We start from the raw sequence: 7269 nt of genomic DNA, 5'->3' as shown, positions 1-7269 counted from the left end.
TGGTCTCTGCTCCGGGCGGGGGGAACGAGGTCACTGAGCCAGGACAGTGGCTGGGGGACTTTTATAGGCTTGGGCTGGCACTTGTCACCTGCCTGCAAACCAATCCGCCTGCGCGGGCGGCACGGCCAGGAATAGCCACCTCGGAGCTGCACATTCAGCAGCCCCCGCTGCCCCCTCCTATGGCCTGGCAGCTGATGGGCCCGGCCCCCCGGCCGCCCCCTGGGCACGCACGGGCTGGGCACGCCGCGGCCGGGTCACCTTTCGCTGGGGACAGGGCTCCTGTCGCCAGCACCCCTCGAGCCAAGGGCTTCCCCACGCCCCCCTGGTCAGCACCCACTGTCCTCCCGCAGCATCCAGTGCCCCCTGGTCAGCACCCACGGCCCCTGATCAGCACCCACTGTCCCCATCCTGCACCCACTGCCCTCTGGTCACCACCCACTGCCCCCTCTCTGCACCCACTGCCCCCTGGTGGGCAGTGCTGGGGTGGGCAGTGCTGGGTGGGCAGTGCTGGGTGGGCAGTGCTGGGTGGGCAGTGCTGGAGTGGGCAGTGCTGGGTGGGCAATGCCGGGGTGGGCAGTGCCGGGGTGGGCAGTGCCGGGGTGGGCAGTGCCGGGTGGGCAGTGCCGGGGTGGGCAGTGCTGGGTGGGCAGTGCCCGGGTGGGCAGAGCTGAGTGGGCAATGCTGGGTAGGCAGTGCTGGGGGTGGGCAGTGCTGGGGGTGGGCAGTGCTGGGTGGGCAGTGCCCAGGTGGGCAGAGCTGAGTGGGCAGTGCTGGGTAGGCAGTGCTGGGGGTGGGCAGTGCTGGGGGTGGGCAGTGCTGGGTGGGCAGTGCCCGGGTGGGCAGAGCTGAGTGGGCAGTGCTGGGTAGGCAGTGCTGGGGGTGGGCAGTGCTGGGGGTGGGCAGTGCTCCAAGGGGTGCATTGCCAGAGCAGGAAAGGTGCCCTCTGACCCAGCTGTGGTTTCTGGTCCAGCTGTGCCCCAAGGGGTGGCACTCCAGCACTGGGCAGAGCTGTGGCCACCCAAGGGTGGGAGGCAGAGCACAAAGCAAAGCCCTCTGGCCAGGCTGGTCTTTAGGGGGTTGGGGACATCCCAAAGGAGATCCCGAGGGTGATGAATCCCACCTGGAGCTCCTGCCCAGGGCAGGATGGTTCCTGTCCCCTGGGAGGTGTCAGCACCTCAGGGAGGTGACACCTCAGATGTTCCTCCATAACTTCTCCCCCTTCATGAGGAGAAATGTGGCTCCCTAAAGCTCCACCTTCCCCAAAATACCCTCGGAGTGGGTGAGGGATGAGCTCTCCAAGGCAGGAGAAGGTGACATGGGACTCCCAGACATCTTTGCTGCCCTGGGCATGGAGGGGCAGCTCCTCCTGTCCCCTGGGGCATCTTGGAGTGGCTCAAACTGCCCAGGTGGGTCACGAACCAGCAGATTTTCTGCAGCAGCTCTGGCAAGATAGGAGACAGTTCTGCTGCTGCCCAGCACGGGCAGGAGGGGCTGGAGGAGACCTGAGGGTGTCCTCCCACCTGAGCTCCTCCTGAGCCTTTGGCTCCCAGGTGGGTCTGGCACCCGTGGGAGAGAATTGGAGGAGCTCTGCTCTCCCCACACAGGGATCTCATCCCACCCTGACCCCTCCACTTGACCATGGCCCACGGTTTGGTGGCTCTTTCCATCCCAGGTGACCATGGCCAGACTCCCCCAAACCCCAGCAATGCTCAGAAGTTTCTCTGTGTCCTTCCCAAAGACCATCACAATGTTTAATCTGAACTGAAACACTTTGCTGCCAAAAACAACCCAAACCAAACAAAAAAATAAAGTGGGTTTCTTTTGATTTTGTGGTCAGAAAAGCAATTTAAAGAGCTCTGAAAGCAGAATAAATCAAGAGCAGGACTCCAGTTGAGGAGGAAACGAGGCCTGGGGTTTCTCCTCAGGGGACATGGCTGAAAATCCAACATTTTCCTGGGAAAGAAGAAGATCAAGGCAAGAATTTGGCTTGATTTGGGCAGCACTGGAGTTGTCCAACTCTCTGGGTGACGTTGGGGAGCTGTTTGCTCTGTTGACTCACAGAGTGACTCAGAGTGCCAATGAATCAACATCTTATCCCGTCCCACTGGTGCCACGTTACTGGAGGGCATTGGCATCTTGTTTATCCCCAAAGCTCTGCTCTGCTGCTCTCCCTGGCACAGGAACCCTGGCAGGGGGTACAGAGGGGCTTCCTGAGGGCACCACACTCAGGAGGAGAAGGATTTGTTCCCCACCACAGTGGGTGAACAGCAGGGGTGGACTTCCCATCCCCATCTCTGCCCACCCATCCCTGCCCACCCAGCACTGCTCATCCCCAGCACTGCCCACCCAGCACTGCTCACCCAGCACTGCCCACCCAGCACTGCCCACCCAGCACTGCTCATCCCCAGCACTGCCCACCCAGCACTGCCCATCCTGCACTGCCCACCCCAGCACTGCCCACCCAGCACTGCCCACCCAGCACTGCTCACCCCATCCCTGCCCACCCAGCACTGCCCACCCAGCACTGCCCACCCAGCACTGCCCATCCTGCACTGCCCACCCCAGCACTGCCCACCCAGCACTGCCCACCCAGCACTGCCCACCCAGCACTGCCCACCCCAGCACTGCTCATCCCCAGCACTGCCCACCCAGCACTGCCCACCCAGCACTGCTCACCCAGCACTGCCCACCCAGCACTGCCCACCCCAGCACTGCCCACCCAGCACTGCTCACCCAGCACTGCCCACCCAGCACTGCTCACCCAGCACTGCCCACCCAGCACTGCTCATCCCCAGCACTGCCCACCCAGCACTGCTCACCCAGCACTGCCCACCCCAGCACTGCTCATCCCCAGCACTGCCCACCCAGCACTGCCCACCCAGCACTGCCCACCCAGCACTGCCCACCCCAGCACTGCTCATCCCCAGCACTGCCCACCCAGCACTGCCCACCCAGCACTGCCCACCCCAGCACTGCCCACCCAGCACTGCCCACCCAGCACTGCTCACCCAGCACTGCCCACCCAGCACTGCTCACCCAGCACTGCCCACCCAGCACTGCTCACCAAGCACTGCCCACCCAGCACAGCCCACCCAGCACTGCTCATCCCCATCCCTGCCCACCCAGCACTGCCCACCCCATCCCTGCCCACCCCATTCCTGTCCACCCATCCCTGCCCACCCAGCACTGCCCACCCCAATCACTGCCCACCCAGCACTGCCCACCCCATCCCTGCCCACCCAGCACTGCCCACTCAGCACTGCCCACCCAGCACTGCCCACCCCAGCACTGCTCATCCCCAGCACTGCCCACCCAGCACTGCCCACCCAGCACTGCCCACCCCATCCCTGCCCACCCAGCACTGCCCACCCAGCACTGCCCACCCCAGCACTGCCCACCCAGCACTGCTCACCCAGCACTGCCCACCCAGCACTGCTCACCCAGCACTGCCCACCCAGCACTGCCCACCCAGCACTGCTCACCAAGCACTGCCCACCCAGCACAGCCCACCCAGCACTGCTCATCCCCAGCACTGCCCACCCAGCACTGCCCACCCCAGCACTGCTCACCAAGCACTGCCCACCCAGCACTGCCCACCCAGCACTGCCCACCCAGCACTGCTCATCCCCAGCACTGCCCACCCAGCACTGCTCACCCAGCACTGCCCATCCTGCACTGCTCACCCAGCACTGCCCACCCAGCACTGCCCACCCAGCACTGCCCACCCAGCACTGCTCACCCAGCACTGCCCACCCCATCCCTGCCCACCCAGCACTGCTCACCCAGCACTGCCCACCCAGCACTGCCCACCCAGCACTGCTCACCAAGCACTGCCCACCCAGCACTGCTCACCAAGCACTGCCCACCCAGCACAGCCCACCCAGCACTGCCCACCCAGCACTGCTCACCCAGCACTGCCCACCCAGCACTGCTCACCAAGCACTGCCCACCCAGCACAGCCCACCCAGCACTGCTCATCCCCATCCCTGCCCACCCAGCACTGCCCACCCCATCCCTGCCCACCCCATTCCTGTCCACCCATCCCTGCCCACCCAGCACTGCCCACCCCATCCCTGCCCACCCCATTCCTGTCCACCCATCCCTGCCCACCCAGCACTGCCCACCCAGCACTGCCCACCCAGCACTGCCCACCCAGCACTGCCCACCCCCAGCCTCCCAGTTTGGGGTGAGGGAGTTGCCCACCCCAGCAATGCCCACCCCAGCAGTGCCCCCCAGTTTGGGGTGAGGGGGGTCAATCCCCACTCTCAGAGTTGGACTTGCTGACCCTCAGGGGTCTCTCCCAGCTCGGGGGATTTTGTGGTTCTGGGTCTGTAGAGACGACTCTGGTGGTGGAAATGAAATGAAATAAAAGTGCCAATTGTCCAGCTTGCCATGGAATGGGCACCACACGGTGTGGGCTGTGCTGCTCTTCCTGCAGAAAACAGAGAGGGCTGAAGGTTAAAGATTCAGGGGGAATTTAAATCCCAGCACTTGGCTGCCTGCAGCCCAAAAATTCCAGGATTTTCCTGGGATAAAATTCCCTGTGATTCCCAGTGAGGAAAGATCTCTCCCCACAGAAATCTCATATTTATAAATCGATTTTGACCCTCATTTCCAGCCCTTTGATGTTTCCTTGCTCTTCTCCCAGGTGAGTGTCACTCTAAACAGGGGCAGTGCCATTTATCCCTTCAGGGATCAGATCCTGCTGTGGTACTGCCAGGCACACCCCGGGGGTGGCACCACGGGCACCTCCAGGGGCTTTGCTGGCAGGGCCCCACCGCAAGGGGGTCAGTCTGTGCCACCACAGCATCAGATCCATCCACCCACCCTGACCTTCCAGGAAATCCAAGCCCTGCTGGGTGGGAAACCTCAGGGCCCCTTCCCTGCCACAACAGCTGGGGGGGGGAGAGGGAGATCCTCCAACAGCTGGAGCCTTCCAGGGATTAGAACATCCCAAACCAAGACTCCAGGATTGGGCAGCAGCTGGGAGACCCTCCCACGGGGGGGCTGAAAGGAATGAAGGACAAAGAATGAAGGAGAAAGGAATGAAGGACAAGGAATGAAGGGGAAAGGAATGAAGGACAAAGGAATGAAGGACAAAGGAATGAAGGACAAGGAATGAACAAGAAAGGAAGGAAGGACAAGGAATGAAGGACAATGGAATGAAGGACAAGGAATGAACGAGAAAGGAAGGAAGGACAAGGAATGAAGGACAATGGAATGAACAAGAAAGGAATGAATGAGAAAGGAAGGAAGGACAAGGAATGAACAAGAAAGGAATGAACGAGAAAGGAAGGAAGGACAAGGAATGAAGGGGAAAGGAATGAAGGGGAAAGGAATGAAGGGCTCCCTTAGGATTTAAATCCTCTCTGCTTGTCCCATGGACATCTCTGGAGGTCCTGGAGGGCTCTTTGCACCTCAGGGGGACTGTGGGTGTCACACCTGGGCCACCTCAGGTTCTGGGTATGGCCCTGGCACAGGGGACAGAGCCAGGCTGCCGGGGTGGTCCCAGGAGGGGCAACAAGGAGTCACCCACAGTGTGACAAGGGGCACCCAGGTCTGGAAGACTCCTCAGTGGCACCCCCAGTGGGGCACAGCAAAAGCCACCCAAGAGCAGAGGGCAGGAACTGTCCCCACCTTCCTTGGGACACATCCAGCTCTGGATCACATGGATCACAATCCTATGGATTGGGAGTCCAGGGGACACACCTCACATGCCCAGAAAAATGCCCTGAGTTTCAGCAGAGGAGGTGCCCATCTGGAGATGATTCCTTAGTGGGGCTGTCCCTCCTTTCAGCTCCTTCCCCACTCCCACCCCTGCCTGTCCCCTCCCCAGGGGGGTTAAGTCAGACCTGCAGGGGTAGTTAAGCCAGACCTGAAGGGGTAGTTAAGTCAGACCTGAAGGTGTTGTTAAGCCAGACCTGAAGGGGTAGTTAAGCCAGACCTGCGGGGGTAGTTAAGTCAGACCTGAAGGTGTTGTTAAGTCAGACCTGAAGGGGTAGTTAAGTCAGACCTGCAGGGGTTGTTAAGCCAGACCTGAAGGGGTAGTTAAGTCAGACCTGAAGGTGTTGTTAAGCCAGACCTGCAGGGGTAGTTAAGCCAGACCTCCCAAAACCCAGGGAGCTCCCATGGCACACACCCAGTGCCCAACCCCCTGGCACCAGCGGGGCTGAGGCTCAGGGGCCTGAGTGCCCTCTGTGCCACCTCCCACCTCCCTGATCCCAACTCCAGCAGAATTCCAGCCTCCCCTCTTCCCACCCCCCCATTCCCAGATTTCCACCCTCCACTGTTCCCACCTCCCTTTTCCCAGATTTCCAGCCCCCCGTTCCCAGATTTTCAACCCCCTCATTCCCAGATTTCCAGTCCCCCGTTCCCAGACTTTCAGCTCCCCATTCCCAGATTTCCAGCCCCCATTCCCAGGTTTCCAGCCTCCCAGTCACTGGGATATTCCCAGGGGCTGAGTCAAGGGCTGGGCTGGCAGCAGGTGGGCACAGACCGGGCAGGGTTTCCACTTGCCTGGCACACACAAAGTGGGCTCTGACTTCATCCCACAGCAATGGCTGCAGGGGGAGCTCGGAGGGCAGGGGGGGCACACCCAATGCCACCCCAACCCCTGGGGCACACCCAGTGCCACCCCACCCCATCCCCCCGGGGCACACCCAGTGCCACCCCAAATCCTCCTGGGGCACATCCAGTGCCACCCCAACCCCTGGGGCACACCCAGTGCCACCCCACCCCATCCCCCCGGGGCACATCCAGTGCCACCCCAAATCCCCCCGGGGCACATCCAGTGCCACCCCAAATCCTCCCAGGGCACATCCAGTGCCACCCCAACCCCTGGGGCACACCCAGTGCCACCCCAAATCCCCCCGAGGCACATCCAGTGCCACCCCAAATCCCCCCGGGGCACACCCAGTGCCATCCCACCCCATCCCCCCGGGGCACACCCAGTGACACCCCAACCCCCTCTGGGGCACACCCCAATGCCACTTCAAACCTCCCAGGGCACACCCAGTGCCACCCCAGAGCCCCCCGGGGCACACCCAGTGCCACCCCAACACCTTCCCCACCCCTCTTCCCCCGGGGCAGGGGTGGTTCTGGTGCCACCTCAGGGCAGGAGTTTTAGGGAAGTTTTGCTTTAAAAAGTCCTTGTCTGGTCTGGAAACCCGATCAGGCAAGGAGGGGGCACCAGCAGGAGGGGCCCTGAGGGGCTGGTGGGCACCTCTGCCTGGTGGGCACCTCCTGCCTGGTGGGCACCTCCTGCCTGGT

Source organism: Pithys albifrons, chromosome 28 (genome assembly GCF_047495875.1).
Source record: "Pithys albifrons albifrons isolate INPA30051 chromosome 28, PitAlb_v1, whole genome shotgun sequence".
Taxonomy (NCBI): domain Eukaryota; kingdom Metazoa; phylum Chordata; class Aves; order Passeriformes; family Thamnophilidae; genus Pithys; species Pithys albifrons.
Note: the sequence above shows the minus strand (reverse complement) of the source record.